We start from the raw sequence: 15,413 nt of genomic DNA on the forward strand, positions 1-15,413 counted from the left end.
GTTGAAAAGTGACTTTGTCTCCGTTGTTTAGTTCAGAGTTGAAGGTAAAAACACTTTTCCGCTGTTGCTTCCCCACTCGTTCTCTGAGTTTCACTTCCTGAGGCTGAAGGCGATGCTTCTGCAGATGAAGCATCAGTCCAACATGGCGTCCAGCTGGTCGGCCAGGTCGTCAAACATGTTTCCGATGTCGTCCAGGATGGTCCCGGCCGACTTCACTGTGCTGACTCTGCTGGTGTGAGAAGAAAAAAAACATAAACACACACCAAACACTTCAAGAACCACCACAGATCTGAAGACCAAGCGGTTCTTACCCGTCAGAGTTGTCGTCCTGGTTCAGTTTCCTCTCAACTGCCTTCAGAGCTGCTTCCAGACACGTGCTGGTCTGATCCAGTCTCTGCTGAACCACCTCGGTCCCACAGGAGGACTCCGAGACGTGGATCGGTCCAGTTGAAGACGCGTGATGCCGGGTAGTCGACAGGGACGGACTCTGAGGGGCCGCATGTTGACGGGCCGGCGACGACGGGGCAGTGAAGGCTACACTTTGGACCACGCTGACCGTCACACCTGGAGAGGACAGTCCAGCTGCTGAGACACCAGGAGGTAGAACAACAAAACCAGGTTCAGACCAGCGTCAATCAAGAACCCGGTCAAAACCAGCAGCAGAGGCAAGTCCAAAGTCCACATCGTCAAGTCCAAAGGCAAGAACATCAAGTCATATCCAAGTTCAGAGTCAAGTCCCAGGTCAAAACCAGCAACACCAAGAAAGACCCAGAGTGAAGAAGATCCAATGTAAAGATCATCAAGACCAAAAACAAAATCCTCCGGTTCTAACCAAAAAGTCCTACATCAAGATCTTTAAGTCAAAGTCATGTCCAAAAAACTAACAAATCACAGCTCAAAGCCAGCATCACTGAGCCAAGACCAAAGTCAAGATCTTGATTCCCAGAATCCAAAACCACCTAACCCAGGTCTAAATATAGGAGCTACTTATTCAATTGATAACCCAAGCTAGGATTAACAAGTCCTACTCAACAATCCCATGATCAAACCCTTGGATGAAGACCTGCAAGCCTTTGTGAAACCAAAGAGAACGACAGGTCCTAAGTCAGGACCGAGTTCAACCTTTGTACCTTGTGCTGCCAGTAGACTGTGGCGGACGGTTTGGGGGCGACTGCAGGTTTTGGGGAGAGTGGCGGTTTGATGGGCGATCCTGTAGCCGGGCTGGCAGGCCTCTCCAAACCAGCTTCACCAATCCTCAACCTGACATCGTCCTGGCTCTGAGGTCTGCTGCTGCTGGACTCGGACCTAGATGCCCCTCCCTGCAGGGGGATCCACCACCGATTCCTTGTCTTTGGGTTTGTGTCGCCGCTTTACCGTGTCTGACTCTTTAAGGTTGAACTCGGGGGCCTCCTCGTTCTTGGCTGGCAATGGAGGTTCCAGGACTGCCTCAGCCCGGGGAGGCCCTGGGGCTTTAGGTCTCTGTTTGATGGTCAGGTTACCCTCTTCGGCGAGGGGATGCACTCACTGGAGCTGTTCTGGGGGGACGAGGAGGCTTCGAGCCCAGGACCTTTAGGTTCTTCTTCCTCAGAGTCTGACTTGACTCCTTGGTCCAGCTCTGGGTTTCTACTGGTCTCCACATTAACACACTCACTCTGAACCCTCCTCCTCACCCCTGAAGCCTCCTGATCCTGGACCTGGGTCATCCACAAAAAGAACAATATATATTTTAGTGGTTTTATAATCATGTACTAGATCCTCATTAATGTCACCATTGAACTGGATTTCGTTACTGCTTCCACAAACGTATTCATGGAGAATCTACACGTTATGTTCAGCTCAGAACATCTCAGAAGAAATTTATTACAAATCTTCACTTAGAGGGCAGGATTTTAACGGCTAAATGTTCCACATCAAGTTTACTATTTATCGTAGCAGAATATCTAAGGAATTTCTTCAAATCTGGTAAAGATTCCATAGTACTAAAACATGACCTGGAAATATTCTGGTGGCAAGAAATCGAAGGTTAAGGCCGTTGTGACCTTATGTTTTTGTTTTTGCATTTTCTGATTCAAATCTAAGGACAGTTGATGCATTTAAAGGGAGTTCACACCAGAAGGGCAGCTTGAACCCAAGACTAAACCGACCAATGCATTCACAGCAAAAAAAAATTGTTTGGAACCTGAAAAGTTGGTTTTAAGCTGGAACCAAAAACAGCTGGTTCTTCCTCATGAACTATGACATCATGAGTGGGTGTGTCATATTCTAGGTTGCAAAGTTAAGTAGGAAGTTAAGTAGGAAGTGGAGGAAGACAATAGAGAAATGCAGAGTAATGTCGTCCCACTTTGGTTCCATTTTTAAAAATTGTGTAAACGTGGTTTGCCAGAAAGCACCAAGGTTCTAAGACTCCAGAACAGAGCCAGAACCAGAACTAAAACCATGTCATGAAATCACTATGACTGAAGCTGTGATTGTTGTTAATCCCAGTGATAGGACTGACCTGGTCTAGTTTAGGTCCTAGTGGATTCTTCAGTTCTGTGCTGCCCTCCAGAGAAGCTGCGATGCTCCTCACGCTCCCGGGACTGTCGGTGACCACGCCTCCACCAGAGGACGACGTGGTGCTGCTGTCGCTCAGCTCCCCACTGGTGGTGCTGCTTACGGAGCTCAGCCTCTTGGGTGGAGGAGGAGGAGGACCCTTCTTCCTGGCACGAACTGCAAAGGACTGACTCCGTCCTACATTCTTCTCTGGACTCGACTGAAGCCGACCAACTGACTGCGGCCTGGTTTGCGGGTCAAGGTGGCGTAGGACGGCAGGTTTCCAGAAGGAACCGCCAGCTCCTCCTCGTCCTCATCAGCTTCTCCGTCTGAAAGGGCGTAGCGGATCAGGCTCTGGGTCCGAGGTTTGGCGTAGTCATCAGGTCTGGAGGAGGAGCTGAGGTCTGACAACAGGAAGCAGGGACAGATGATGAAAGTCTAACAGACATTTGTTTTACATAAAGAAAAATGTTTCCATCATAAACGACCTTCAGAAAGTGGTCGACACTGGTCCCAAGACTGAGACCAATCAAGTACCGCAGCTTTGATAGAAGATTTATTAGTCCTAGATATAAGGTATAAAGAGGGTTTCAGAAAGATTTGGTTTGTCTGTTGGGGCCTCTTGTCAGGTCATCATTGTAAATGAGAAGCTGTTCTCACCTGATTTTACCTGGTAAATAAAGTACTGAAATGGCACTGGAAAAAAACGTTTCCATATGTCCATGTGCATTTTGATCTTTTTTTTAATGCATTTTATCGCATTAGCAAATACTCACAAAAAATTGTAAAAATGCTCTTTAATACTTGAGGCACTTTTGACAGAACCACAGTGACATTGTATGCTGATGATGTTCTACTCTTCACTGTTTTAAAAGTATATCGGTACTAATTGTTTTCTCAGATCATAAAATAAAATAAAAAGTTAAAATGAAGATCGGTTAAACCTTTGAAAACTGGAGATCCATGAGGGGATCCAGAGAGTTTGGGTTTGCAGGTATTGTTGGGTACTTGAAGACGGTGGCAGTCCCTAGTGGGACCTGTTTGGGTCTCTGGTCCCAACCCTCAGGGAGGTTCCTCTCCTTGGCAGGACTGCCTTCCAGACTTTCCTGGGACCAGCTCTGGGGGCCGATGGAAGCTGTGGGGGGCTCCTGGGACCGTCCGGAGCCTCTGGACCGGGTGTCGATGCTGTCCTGGCTCTGGGACATCCCCACGGTGTGTTTAATGGCCAGACCTTCATCGCAGCCTCCGTAGTGGCTGGACATGGCTGTCTGCAGCTCGGCGCTCAGTTCGCTGTCCTGAAATGTCATCATCTTCGGGGTGTGAGGAGACGAACACTCGCCTCCAGAATCGGACGGCTCGATGGTGACCAGGTGCAGGGCTCCGGGGCCTTTACGGCGCAGGGTGCCCTGACCGGATTCAGCCTGAAGGATGGCCCTCTGGATGTCGCACAGCTTCTTCACCGCTAGCATCAGCTTCTTCTGGTGACCTGAAACCAACATGTTACCATGGAGACCTTGACACAAACGCTTCAAATTCAGAGACGTAGAATTATTTATGGACCAAACACATTTATGATCATCTTTGTGTCTGATTTTGACTCTGCATAAATGATGTACAGGGATGTGACAAGATAAAAACAGAAGGAGTTCCACAGGGCTCTGTCTTTGGCCCAGTTCTTTACATAAACAAGCAAAGAAATAATGAAACAACAGGAAAACGTGAATGAAAAAGAACTGACAGAAAACTACAGTATTGGGAAAAAGTTTTTGGACACCCTTAAAATTTTACAGTATTTCAAATATCACGATATTTTTTTGTTTCTACAAGTGTAGCTGCATAAAACAAACAAACTCATGCACATGATTTGTTTGGTTTGTTGTTTAAAAGAAACTGAAAAAACTACATGACAGTAAATTTTCCACGTCGTGTCCTGGACATGTTTCATTATCTGCTGAAACACCCAGTTTTGACCTCGGATGAACTGAGCATGTGCAGAAGGAGAATGGGACAGTAATGGACACAGTTTGACGACTTCACAGTGATTCTTAATGTAATAAAAGACTAATGCATGGGGGCGTCCACAAACGTCTGTCTGCTGTCCAATAACTGAGCGAACCGCTGACGTGTCCTCACCCAGTTTGGTGATGCCGATCTCCTGCAGGTCCTCCCATGTCAGATCTTTGACGATGTTGATGGAGTCGTAGCCGTTTTCAGACAGTTTCTTGTGATACTGAGGGAGTCCGATGGCACTGAGCCACTCGCCCAGATCCAACTGAGACACCAAACACCAGCAGGTCAGACAACGGCATTTTCCCATCATGCACCACGGTCACAGAAAAAGCTTCAAAAAATGGTTTAACTACAAACATTCATCTGTGTTAATGGTTTGAAACGTGTCCTGGAGGATGAATCTTTAACCCTTAAAGACTCAAATGTCCGTCTTTAACCCTTAAAGACCCAAACGTCCGCCTTTAACCCTTAAAGACCCAAATGTACACCTTTAACCCTTAAAGACCCAAACGTCCGCCTTTAACCCTTAAAGACCCAAATGTACACCTTTAACCCTTAAAGACCCAAACGTCCGCCTTTAACCCTTAAAGACCCAAATGTACACCTTTAACCCTTAAAGACCCAAACGTCCGCCTTTAACCCTTAAAGACCCAAATGTACACCTTTAACCCTTTAAAGACCCTTAAACAGACGGACTCTTACTGGAATGTACTCCGGCAGCCACTCAGGGATGTTCAGGTTGTTGATCTCGATGGAGATCTTCTTCCGGTGTCCTGGTTTGGTGACTCCAATGGCGGTCAGGTCCTTCAGACGGAACATCAATCGGTCAGTAAATGAACACAACAATGTCATCGCCGTAACAACCACGTACGCTCAGTTCTTCAGCTGAAACACTGATACTACTGCATTCACCTCTGGAGTCATCCTGCTGATGGTTGGGACATCATAACCGGCACCAAGGAAGTTGGCAGTGTACTGGTCCAACTGGAACTCACTGAGCCACTGGTAGATGGCCTCGGCGTCCTGGAACACAACACAAACCTGAGTTTAACAGGTAGTAAACAAGTAAACAACCTGAGTTTAACAGGTAGAAAAAGAGTAAACAACCTGAGTATAACAGGTAGAAAAAGAGTAAACAACCCAGAGTTTAACAGGTAGAAAAAGAGTAAACAACCTGAGTTTAACACGTAGAAAAAGAGTAAACAACCCAGAGTTTAACAGGTAGAAAAAGAGTAAACAACCCAGAGTTTAACAGGTAGAAAAAGAGTAAAAAACCTGAATTAAACAAGTAGAAAAAGAGTAAACAACCTGAATTAAACAGGTAGAAAAAGAGTAAACAACCTGAGTTTAACAGGTAGAAAAAGAGTAAACAACCCAGAGTTTAACAGGTAGAAAAAGAGTAAACAACCTGAATTAAACAGGTAGAAAAAGAGTAAACAACCTGAGTTAAACAGGTAGAAAAATAGTAAACAACCTGAATTAAACAGGTAGAAAAACAGTAAACAACCTGAGTTTAACAAGTAGAAAAAGAGTAAACAACCTGAGTTAAACAGGTAGAAAAAGAGTAAACAACCTGAATTAAACAGGTAGAAAAAGAGTAAACAACCTGAGTTTAACAGGTAGAAAAAGAGTAAACAACCCAGAGTTTAACAGGTAGAAAAAGAGTAAAAAACCTGAATTAAACAGGTAGAAAAAGAGTAAACAACCTGAGTTTAACAGGTAGAAAACAACTAAACAAACCCAAAGTTAAACTTATCCTGTGAACTTGGTGTTAATTCTGATCAAAGCCACAGTTGGTTCATCCGTTGGTTTTATGGTTTGATCCATCAGTTATTTCAGGGTTTACTGGGGTCATGTGACAGTTGAATCTGTTCAGTTAAACCTCTGTATTGATGGTGTTTGTCTTTTTTTAACATGTTGTTGTGTAGTGTCTTTCTTCTATGGATCAGTGGATAATGTTTGTTAAAATCCAGAACAGAATAAAACTAATGCCAAGGTTTATTATGTTGAGTCTGAACCATCAGTGTTTTTCTGTTTGTTTGGTGTTTTTTCTCCCTATTTAGTGTCTGTTTAGTGTTTTTTCAGTTTCTTCAGTGTTTCTTCAGTTTACCTTCCCCTCCAGCAGCTGCTGAGGTCGAACAAACTGCTGAGAGAAACTCTGTTCTGCTGCTCTCTGAACCGTCACCGTCTGCCGCCGTGGAGTCCCACCTGAGGTCACATGACACAGAGGTCAACAGGTGAACCTACAGATTCCATTTGAAAAATCTGAGCCACTGATAATAAAACATCACAGATAAACTTGTCTGTAACTCATTAAATGCAAATGTCCATAAAAGCGTTAAAGGTTAAACAGACGAATATTGAGCTAAATGTGGCGTTAACGTGTGTTCAGTAAACAGTAAACGGGAAGTGACCTGGTGGATGATCAGGCTGTGAGCTGAGGTCGTTGTGTCCAGAGTCTCCAGCAGAGGGCGTCGTCTGCACAAAGACAAACCCAGACCACAATGAAAACAGGACAGAGGACTTTAAGAACCCTTTAAATGAACGAAGAACCACAGATCTGTCAGTTTATGACCCCTTTAAATGAACGCAGTCTGTTTAGAACATGCACAGGTTCCATCCAACTCAAATCTACAATCAAATCGATTTCACAGATATTTGTCACTTTTTAATCCAAACCAAACAGAGTTAAAACGACACTCGTCAACAGTCACTGATATGGTTTCATCAAAGTGGACGATCATTCTCTTTATTCGTGTGAACACAGAAACATCTACATCCAGGACGGAGGGTTTGAACTCAACAATATGACAAATTATAGGAATTTAAGTTAATATGATTGATTTCACATAAAAACCAACATTCACCCCTAAAGAACAGTTTAGACTTTATAAAGACCCGTGAACATCAGGGAGTTTCCTTCTATTGGAAATTTTTTGCTTTTTTTGTCAGTTTATTTATTAATATTAACATTTACATCCTTTTTAGTCTCATTCATATTTTTTCTCCTTTATCTGAATGAAACAACAGCGGTGATGGTGTTGTTTGGAACTTCGCTAGGTTGCTATGGTGACTGGTGATGTGTGTCACCATGGAGACCAGTATTGTGATCTACTTTGTTGGGGTTGTCAAACTGAACGGTGTTGTGTCGTACCTCGTTGTCATGGTTACCAGAGTTATCATGGTGACGGCTGTTGTGGCGACCAGTATTGCATTGTACCTTACTGATGTTGTCATGGTGATATGTTGTCATGTTGTCATGGTGACAGGTGTCGTGTTGTCGTGGTGACCGGTGTGAGGTTGTACCTTGCTGCCGTTGTCATGGTGACCGGCGCTGTGCTGCAGTCCGTTGGGGGCGCTGTTGCTCTCCGTGCTCTGGCCGCTGCCGGCGCTCCGGGTGCTCCCCACGCTGCCGGTGCTGCCCACGCTGTTCCGATCTCCTGCTGAAACGATGACAGTAAAATGTCTTTAAATCGGTCAAACTGTCACGTCGGCGTCAGGAAAGATGAGCCAGGGCGTCAGAGGCGGCGGAGGATCTGCCAGGTGCGGCGTGATGCGGGATTGTGGGTAAAAGCTGTGCAGAGCAGCAGGACAACCCTAACGACGAGTCGAGAGGCGAGAACTCGACAAACGGCGTTGACCATGAAGGTGACGTTAATCATGTGACTGAAAACCATCAAACACATGACGAAGCCTGGACTAAACCGGGTCACATGACGGACTCAGCCCGAAGCAGCCAATCAGACAGCACGAGTGAACCCGACACACCAGGACCACACCCCCAGGGGGCACTGGCGTATGCAACAACCACCGTCAGCTGATTTAGATTGATCAAGTTTTTCAGATTTTTCAGTTTTAAATAAATGACCTGAGATGACGTGATGGGAGGAGCCTACATATGATTTGAGGAGCCTATCATGTGATGGGTAGTCGTGAACTCTGGGATGAAAAATGGAAATTAGTCTGGACCTAAATCTGACTAAACTAAACTAAGCTAGACTAGACTAAAATAACTAGACTAAACTAAACTAAAGTAGACTAAATTGAACTAAACTAAACTGGACTAAACTAGGCTAAACTAAACTAAACTAGACTAAAATAACTAGACTAAACTAAACTAAAGTAGACTAAATTGAACTAAATTAAACTAAACTGGACTAAACTAGGCTAAACTAAACTAAACTAGACTAAAATAACTAGACTAAACTAAGCTAGACTAGACTAAAATAACTAGACTGAACTAAAGTAGACTAAATTAAACTAAACTAAACTACACTGGACTAAACTAATCTAAACTGAGCTAAACTAAACTTGTTTTTCTGTTTCTACATTAATCATTGCGTTCAAATTTGTTTTAAACATGGTTTTCTTTCACAGCTGCTGAATTTCCTCTTTTTCATAAATGTGCTGAACAGTGTATGGACCAATCGGAAATGTTTCTCACCAGAAGTCCCGCCCCCACAGTGCCTACAAATAAAAACTCTGGTTCCCGCTGTAGAAAACCAGGCTTTAGTCTGAGACGAAGACACGCGCCACCGTGGACAACGTGGCGTCTTTGGGGGCGTGGCCTGAGTGTGTCGGGTCCTGAGGCAGAGCGCAGAGCCGGGGCAGCCAGGGGGCAGGGTTTGGGGGAGGGGGTCAGGGGTCGCTGGAGGCTCTTACCATGACACGAGTCCCTGAGGACCCAGATGTCCTCAAAGGGACACCCGGACCGGGACCGGCTCGGGGACACACCTATCAGACACAAAGACCGACTGAGGACGTCCAGACCCACACCAGAACCAGAACCAGAGTCACATGAGTCGACAGGAAACCAAAGTCACAAACAGCAAAACAAGAAGGAACTGAGAAGGTCTGGGGAACCCTTTAATGTCCAGGGTTCCTCTGTTCTCCAGATGTTCTCCAGATCTTCTCCTGTTTATTCATGGGTTTATTTCATATCAGCTGACACAGTGGACACATCAGCACAGACACTGACACCTGGTGGACAGGTGGGGAAGTGCAGATTTATTTTTTTACTCCTAACCAAGATGGCCGACAGGAAGTCCTAAACACTGACCCTCCCATGAATATCAGGGAACTCCTTCTACATCAAGAAACACCTCCCTGACTCTTATTTCATAGTTTTCTTCATGTTCTGACGTTGGTTTGTTGAATCCATATTTAAACTGATGTGTTCAGACTGGTGGACGTTTATGGAACTACAAGAAAAAACAGGTTCAGAAACAATTCATCTGCATTGGGTTTTTTCCAAAGACAAATAAGGAAAAAGATCTGGACCAATGTTCCTGATAATTCATGTATGAAAGAGTTAAATGGACTGAAATCAAACATCTACAGCTAAATGTATTCAAAAAAAGGGGTAAAATACTACTACTACTACTACTAATAATAATAATAATAATAATAATAATAATAATTCAGTTTTAGTTCGGTGTCAGCTGCTGTGGTTCTGTTTGTATTTGATCCATAAACTCAAACCGTAAACGTTCTAAACTTTATATGAGGCGTCGTTGGTTCTTTTAGTCCTTGTGGTTCTTCAGTTCTAACCTTTAGAACTTGGTAAATAAGAGAAAATTAACAAACACTGAAACAGACCCAACGTCCTGAACCGTTCCATGGATCCGGGTCAGAACCTCCTCCATTGGGTTAGTCCTGGTTCTACTGATGTTCTTCTGGGTTCTAAACCAGGCTCTAAAACCAAAGTCTACAGGCTTTAATTGGACCTGCAGACTTTTAATCTGAACCCAGTGAAACCTCCGTTGGCTGTGATCCGGTTCTACCAGGTGGACTAGAATCAGCCCTGGTTCTGTTGAAGGACCAATGGACCACACTTTGGACCAATGACTGGATGTTCCATCAGGCTTGAAGAACCCGAAAACAACCTGAACAGTGAAAACCAGGTAAATGGATAAGATCCCGACTATAAGAACCACAAAAACATAGAACATCTAATATGGTTCCTCAGATACTGGACCAGGGTTCATGGTTTAAAGACGGAACAGGCCAGACCGGTCCATAAACACTGACAATGTGACAAAGAAAAACCACAGTCACCTCAAACTGAAGAACGACAGTTTTCCTTCAGTTTCAAGTAAGTTAACGGTTTGTCCAAGAACATGAAGCAAAGAGGATGAATAGGATGGAAACGGGACAGAGGAAACGGCGACAGACAGAAACAGGACTGAAACGGGACTGAAACAGGACAGAAACGGGATGGAACCGAGACAGAAATGCTACGGAACATGGCACAGACACAGGACTGAAACAGGAACAAACAGGACTGAATGGGACAGAAACGGGACACTTGAGGAAAGTCATGCAGTACATTAGGGTAATATCCTGTGTGTTCTACTCCAGTGAATTTTGCGTGTTGTTCTTGTTGTGTTTTTACCTGTATTTACGTGTTTTTTGTCATGTTCTAGTTGTATTTGTGTGTTTTTTGTCATGTTCTACTTGTATTTGCGTTGTTTTTTTGTCGTGTTCTACATGTATTTACGCGTTTTTGTCATGTTCTACTTGTATTTGTGTGTTTTTTGGTTGTGTTCTACTTGTATTTGCATGTTTTTTGTTGTGGTCTACCTGTATTTACCTGTTTTTGTTGTGTTCTACTTGTATTTGCGTGTTTTTTTGTTGTGTTCTACCTGTATTTGCGTGTTTTTTTGTTGTTGGTTCTACCTGTATGTGTGTGTTTTTGTCGTGCTCTACCTATATTTGCGTGATGTTGCGTGCATTAGCGTGCTCTACCTGCGTTAGCGGCGAGGCGTTGGCCAGCGGCAGCACCACGTGGGGTGGGCGGGGCATACAGGGTGTAGGAGTGGTCGGTCTGGGGGGCGGAGCTGAGGCTGGAGGACAGGGGGCTCCTGGACAGCAGCTGCTGGCGCTGGGTGGGCAGGGAGGCGTGGCGGGGACAGGGTGCCCCCTACAGGACCAGGAGGGTTAGGGTTAGGGTTAGGGTCGGGGGGCGGGGCTGATGGTTAGAGGTCAGAGGTCATTATGTGGATGAGGGAGGTGGGAGGCGGAGCATGGATGGACTCAAGCGCGGATTAGTGATTGGTCGGTAGAGAAGTCGACACCCATTGGTCTGAACTAAAAGACCACAGACTGGTACACAGAGAAGGACGCCACAGGATGTCTCCTCCTGTTGCGATGGAAAATGCCACGGCCAAATATGACAGGTGGAAGTGTACAGAGATGACAAAGACCACGAAAACAACAAAAAACTAAAGAAAAAACAACAGAAACGACCAAAGATGCAGAAAGATGAAGACCGACGACAAGAACAGAGAAAAAACAAGGAGGATAAAAAAGATGAGAAAGACGAACAGTAGAAAGCAAACGACAAAATGAAGACGATGGAAACGAAGTAGACAAAAGAGGGAAAACATCGTAAAAGATGCGACAGAATGACAACCGGAAAAATTTAACAATAAGAAAAGAATGCATGAATGAAAATGAAACAAAGAGACGAAAGAAAACAAGATGAAACATTAAAGACAAGAAAAGACAAAAAAAAACAACAGAAAAATGATATAAAAGACAAAAGAAGAAAGAAAAGGGACAGAAATACGCAACAAAATTAAGATGAGGAAAAGACGGAAGAAGAAAATGATCCAGCCAAGACAAACAAAACAAACAAAAGACAGACAGAAGACAAACAAACGACAAACAAAGACAAACAGAGACAGACAGAAACAGACAGAAGACAAACAGAAGACAGGCAGAGACAAAAGACAACAGAAGACAGACAGAAAACAGACAGAAGACAAACAGAAGACAGGCAGAAGACAAACAGAAGACAGAGAAGACAAACAGAAAACAGACAGGAGACAAACAGAAGACAGAGAAGAAAAACAGAGGACAGAGAAGACAACAGAAAACAGGCAGAAGACAACGACAAACAAAGACAAACAGAAGACAGAAGACAAACAGAAGACAAACGAAGACCAATGACAAATGCTGTAAAAGAGCAAAGAGGACAGAGACGCCCAGGTCCAGTCTGTGGACAGTTCAGTGTCCATCCTCAGGTCCAGTCTCATGGACAGGTCAGTGTCGGTCTGTCCTCAGGTCCAGTCTATGGACAGGTCAGTGTCCATCCTCAGGTCCAGTCTATGGACAGGTCAGTGTCGGTCTGTCCTCAGGTCCAGTCTATGGACAGGTCAGTGTCCATCCTCAGGTCCAGTCTATGGACAGGTCAGTGTCGGTCTGTCCTCAGGTCCAGTCTGTGGACAGGTCGTGTCCGTCCGTCCTCAGGTCCAGTCTGTGGACAGGTCAGTGTCTATCCTCAGGTCCAGTCTGTGGACAGGTTAGTGTCCGTCCTCAGGTCCAGTCTGCGGATTCTAACACTGACCACATGACCTAATGACCCGTGTCCATCCGACCTAAACGGCTTCAGGACACGTCTCTATGTCCATGATGGTCTCTGATGGATGGTGGTGTTGGAACAGACAGCGTCCTCTCAGATGACTCACCGTTTCGTCTGCTGAGACCTCCACAATGGACGGGGGGAAGAAGAAGCCCACTCTGTCCGTCCCCCGTTGGCTGTCGTGGATGTGTCCCTTCCAACGGCCGTCCATGTGCTGCTCCACTCACCTGCCACGGAGACACAGACAGTTTACAGGGACACGTTACATGGACACCTTACAGGTTAAACTCCTCCTTTTCTGTCCACAGGTCTTTGCCCTGGTCCCTGAACACATCCTCCTCTGGTTTCTGTTCTCGTCAGTATTGTGCTGGTTTCTTCTGCAGGTCTTCTTTGTGGACACACAGACCTGATCCAGAACTAGGGGATTATCGGAGCTGCTTTAGTTACAGTAACAGGACTGGTACAGGTCTGAGCATGGATCCAGGTCTGACTCTGGTACAGGTCTGAGCATGAGTCCAGGTCTGACTCTGGTTCAGGTCTGAACAGGATCCAGGTCTGACTCTGGTCCAAGGTCTGACACTGGTTCAGGTCTGAACCCTGGTCCAGGTCTGACACTGGTTCAGGTCTGAACATGGATCCAGGTCTGACCCTGGTCTAGGTCTGACTCCACTCATCCTATAAATGTTTGAATTCGTCTGTGCGATCGAAAACGATGACTCAGTTGGATGTCAGACAGAGGCGAAGGGGGCGTGGCCGTCTCACCATAATGATGTCACCCGCTCGGATGTTGAGCGCCGTCGGGTCATGGATGTTCCAATAATCCTTCAGAGCTCGGACCTGCAGCACCCCCGTCGCATCTGAAAACAGGAAGAACCGAACCAGTTTCAGACAGAGTTTTCCTTTTCTGAGATAAATTCAACACAAAAACTGTACTTTCTGCTCATCGTATTCTAAACATATGAAATACCGTTACAACATCATCAATACTCTGATCAGTATCTGGTCAGTGGAGTTATCAGATCAGTACTGATCATAAATCTGTGTTTGATTCCACTGATAATGGGGTTCCTCAGGGCACCATCTTAGACCCCTTCATGTATCTATTTACATTCATGTATGTTCAGATGGAGGTCTACAGATGGACCTGGATCACACTGACCCCCTTTACACTTATACTCTGATCAATATCTGATTATTATTGACCATGTAAACCAGGGGTCACCAATCCTGGTCCTCGAGGGCCAGTATCCTGCATGTTTTAGATGTTTCCTCTTCCAGCACAGGTGACGGTCATTATCAGGCTTCTGCAGCTTGATGATAGGCTTAGCATTTGAATCAGGTGTGTTGGAAGAAGGATACATCTAAAACATGCAGGATTCAGGGCCCTCGAGGAACTAGGATTGGTGACCCCTGATGTAAACAGTCTAATCTGACACATACACACACACAGAACACACACACACACACACCACACAGACTGTTGTAAACTGTGGGTTTGACTGTTGTTTTGATCTCGTTTTGGTCTTCGTCAGGACATGTGGTCTTCAATAACCGTCTTTAACCCACTTCTCGTCCTCTGGGGAACCCCCCTCTACTCGTCCACCTGAAGCTGACGTTTAACTGTTTCAACCTCAGACTGTGGGCTTCAAGGGTGAACACAGTTGTAATCCACCAGCCTTTGAAGCTCCTGTGGGAACGTACTGAGGGATAATGACCCCATTTCAACACTTTCCCTCCTGTTTACAGATGCTGACAAACTCCACCAGAGGACACAAGTTCACCATGAACTACTAATGTGTCTGTTCCACATGAAGACAACAGCAGACAGAGGGCAGTTTCAGAGGACAGTTTCAGACCAGTCTGACCCAGATCTGCAGGTACCGAGTCCATCACCGGAATCTGGACGTTTTTCTTTTAGAAGATGCTCGAGTCTCCGGTTACCATGGAAACACTTCATCTGACAGTTTGCCTGGTTGGAATAAATCTATAAAAGTAAAATGACGACGACGCCGAGCTTCCAGGACACGAACACGGAGGTAGAAAAGAAAAACAGAACACAACAAAAATGACAGAAAGGTTTTAAAAGTTAACAAATGGCTCCGTTTTGCTGTTCATTAAACCAATCAGCTGACTCTCTAATGTCGTCATCTGAAGTTTGTTAAAGTGTTGTTTGCTGACCTCGCAGCAGCTGTTTGATGTCCCTGCTGGCGTGCGACGTGGTGAACTGGTTGACGATGTCCAAGCGCCGTCTGGTTGTAGGTGTTTCGGATGTTCACCGTCCACGCCAGCCTGGAAACACACCGACAACTGTTCAAACTTTTCATGTCCAAACACGGTCACTTCACTCATGTCCTTTTTTATGTCGTCTTCTGTTTTTCGCATTTATCTGACACCATATTCTAGTAAATGTTATCATCCGTACATAAGTATTCTGTCAAATATGGACCACATTAGATGTGGACCACATCTTTAATAATAATAATCTTCGACCTGAACTTTAATCAAC

At 45.1% G+C, this 15,413-nt stretch overlaps 1 pseudogene; it reads right to left on the reverse strand.

Annotated features, from left to right (window-relative positions):
• Positions 1 to 6: 6 nt before the first annotated feature.
• The window catches only part of LOC115416360 (caskin-2-like), a 46,299-nt pseudogene continuing 30,892 nt past the window's right edge, over positions 7 to 15,413 (reverse strand).

Source organism: Sphaeramia orbicularis, unplaced genomic scaffold (assembly GCF_902148855.1).
Source record: "Sphaeramia orbicularis unplaced genomic scaffold, fSphaOr1.1, whole genome shotgun sequence".
Classification (NCBI taxonomy): domain Eukaryota; kingdom Metazoa; phylum Chordata; class Actinopteri; order Kurtiformes; family Apogonidae; genus Sphaeramia; species Sphaeramia orbicularis.